This window comes from Phalangium opilio, unplaced genomic scaffold (assembly GCF_054372755.1).
Source record: "Phalangium opilio isolate 3A_F unplaced genomic scaffold, DU_Popi_V2 ptg000061l_1, whole genome shotgun sequence".
NCBI lineage: Eukaryota > Metazoa > Arthropoda > Arachnida > Opiliones > Phalangiidae > Phalangium > Phalangium opilio.
This window is the reverse complement of record NW_028324178.1, coordinates 11,959,716-11,963,145: the sequence shown is the minus strand read 5'-3', so window position 1 is coordinate 11,963,145 and position 3,430 is coordinate 11,959,716. Positions and strand designations below refer to the sequence as shown.

The 3,430-nt window shown below is 39.4% G+C and overlaps 1 long non-coding RNA gene across 1 annotated transcript; it reads left to right on the top strand.

Annotated features, from left to right (window-relative positions):
* The first annotated feature begins 2,025 nt into the window (after nucleotides 1-2,025).
* Nucleotides 2,026-2,874, top strand: LOC149665679 (uncharacterized). The gene is made up of 2 exons (XR_016368472.1): nucleotides 2,026-2,259; nucleotides 2,320-2,874. It is a non-coding gene; the product is annotated as an uncharacterized LOC149665679 (long non-coding RNA).
* Nucleotides 2,875-3,430: the final 556 nt, after the last annotated feature.

The following is a 3,430-nucleotide window of genomic DNA, read 5'->3' as shown; positions in this document are numbered from 1 at the left end:
ACGAAAACTCCCGTCCAAACCTCGTAAAATCAATTCGAGATTTCATTTGGGAGAAGTATTTCTATCTTTCGGATTCACGTCTGATCTCAATATAGAGATTAGAATATGCCAGAAAGAACCAGATTTGTCCACGTTTCGCTTTGATGTTGACACCTGGCAAGCTTTTGCATCCAAAATTGGTCCGCTTAGCGGATGGACAAGTTGCCAAAAACCCACATCATACGACGCTATTTTAGCCGATACTCCATTATCTTCGACATCAGCACACGCAACCTTTAACAATCTAAAGCTGGAAACGAATATCAGGGGTGGAGACAGTATCGACTTCACATTGAACGCTTCAGAAGCAAGCGAGTTAAATCGATTAATGCCATATATCAATGAACATGTGAAAAAGCTTGTATCGAATGAACAGGTGTATTTATTACTTGGGGATTTGATTTGCGCTGAACTTATTACCATATATAAAATATTACACATAGATTACGGTGAATTCTTTTCTTTCGAAGAAATTGAAGATCATATTAATTTTGACCGTGTACTATCATATTTTGGCTCGTACGTTTCACCGTATAAAATATTAATGGCTTTTGAAAGTAGATTAAAGGAACGCGGAATAAGTTTTGATTTTCAATCGTATAATATATTTAATATATTAATGTCTCAAACTTCTTATTTAAAGAAACGTATAAGCGTTGTCAATCTTTTTGGCCTGGTGTAAATTTGTATTGAAATAAATTTTTTAAAACGTAATTTTTGTCATTTGATCTGGATAGGCATATATATTTATAGGACCATAACAAGACGCTTCTAAAGCATTGTGGACAACAATAACTAGTCTACAAAGAAATCGGCTAGGATTGTGTTATTATCGTTAGAAATCATTTGAACTCGGGGTCAAATTCTGTTTTTTTGTGACAGCGTCTAGACTTGTATTATTTATTAATTTATTGAAAGACACGCGGCTAGGGTACATGTAAATCGGTGTTATTATTATCGTTAGAAATGATTTGAACTCGGGGTCAAAATTCTGTTTTTTTAGATATGTGAGATGGTCTAGACTTGTATTATTTATTAATTTATTGAAAGACACGCAGCTAGGGTACATGGAAATCGGTGTTATTATTATCGTTAGAAATCATTTGAACTCGGGGTCAAATTCTGTTTTTTTAGATATGTGAGATGGTCTAGACTTGTATTATTTATTAATTTATTGAAAGACATGCGGCTAGGGTACATGGAAATCGGTGTTATTATTATCGTTAGAAATCATTTGAACTCGGGGTCAAATTCTTGTTTTTTTTAGGAATGTGACAGCGTCTAGACTTGTATTTATTAATGTATTGAAAGCTAGGGTACATGGAAATCGGCTAGGAATGTGTTGTTATTATCGTTAGAAATCATTTGAAGTCTGGGTCAAATTCTTGTTTTTTTTAGGATTGTGAGAGGGTCTAGACTTATTATTTTGGGGTCTCGTTTGCTTCAATAACAACTTTTGAATATTGGAAAGATCATAAGGTTTTTGTATTGGGGTATATAGAGAGAACGTCGGAGACTAAAAGAACCCCCCCGGTTTCTCCATTGTTTCTATAAATACGGCAATTTACCCAATACAAAAATCACTCTCAGCCTAAACACTGACGAACCACTACTACTAACACTAAATCCTGCACCAAACTTTCAACATGTGAGTATAATGTTTTTTCTCCTGAAACCATAGAATAAGTTTTTTTGTTATTTAGGGCACCCAACCCTTTACCGTTTGGGAATGAGGTATTTGAATTTCTAAACCCACCTGTCCAAGATGAACCTTTAGAAGAAGAACCTTTTCCTCTAGCTGAACTAGAGGAAGTGGTGGTGGTGGGGGGGAGGGGAGGAGGAATGGGAGAATGAATCCAATTCTGATGAGGAATTGGATGAGGAATTGGATGAGGATGATGAAGATCCTACGCCATTGGATTGCAACATCCAACGGTAAACATGCCCTGTTTTCTCCTATTTTTTAGTAGCTATATTTCCTCCATAAAATTTGAGCAGGATCTTAGCCCAGATCCATCAGGAGGTCGAGGAAGAAGAATGGCTTGCCAACAACGAAGTACGCACGGCCGTCGAACAAGTGTACGCGGTCGAGACAAATTATGTTATCGAAGCCCTGGGTCAAACCCTGTTGGGTTTCATGGTATTCCCTGTAGAACCCCTAGAGGGGGCACCCCTAGTCGAGGAACAGCCCTTAAACATAGCTAACTGTTATTCCGGCTTGTAAGTTATATAGTTTTTTTTCTTTTTTAAGACCATTTCTAATTTCTTTTTTCTTTACAGTCTCAATACGGCCATCTTAAAGTTTTTTAAAAGGAGAGCCCGAATATACAGGGAATCCGAAGGGGAGGTTGATGCTGACGGCGTGATTGACGCCGCGTCCGTTCGGACAGCAACCGAGCACGACATACGTCGGGCGAAACTGTTCCTCGACAAAGTCGCCTACGGGGTGCTCGCCCAACAGATGGTAGATCTAGGGCTTTTTCGATAACATAAAAATCCGCGTCTCGGGGGGGGGGGCTATTCAATTTCCCGCCCCTAGCCCCCAAAGGTAAGAAACCGTTTTTGTATATTATAAGGGGGGGGGTTAAAGAGTGTCTGGGTTTCAACGGTCCCCCTCCATGCTATATATACGGAGAGTTTCCCAATACTAAAATCATTCTCGCTTTAGCTTCGGCCAGAACATCATCCACCATTATCATGTGAGCATACTGTTTTTTTTTCTGAAATCGTGGAAAGACTAACTTTTGAACTTAATAGGGCGTACAGTCATATTGACGATGTTCTTTTGTACACGGACGACGAGGAGGACCCGAGACAAAATTTTCGCGAGTGGCAACAGCGTCAGCCACCCCCACATCAACCCCAGGAAAACCCGCCGAGAGTAAATGAGCATCTGCCAAATGATTGCAGCCTCTTCAGGAAAAGTCTCTATATTTTTTAAAACTTTAATGGCTATATTCAAACATTTTTTATAGGATCCTTGCTGATGTCCATAAGGACTTAGTGAGGATTCGCGCGGAGAATCTCGGACATGGTTTTGATCTCCGCGAGGACGACGTTGTTTTCCGGGAGTTGAGTTCTCGACTCATACCATTCGTTGACATAACACCCACTCCCGGAAACCCTATGCCGGTTTACGTTAACACGTCTCGCTCGGGCTCGTAAGTTAATTAGCATTATTTTTTTAAAGATGGATCCCTAATATCTTTTCTTTCTATTTTTAGTCTCAATGCCGCTATCACCGACTATTTCAAGGGGAGAGCGGGTACCCCCAATGAGGGAGTCCTAGACCGGTTTAGGCAAAAGCGTTTCCTCAGAGCTGTAGCAAATGATGTTCATTTACAAACAGGCCTTTAATCTTTCAATTTTTTTCTATTTAAATATATATATA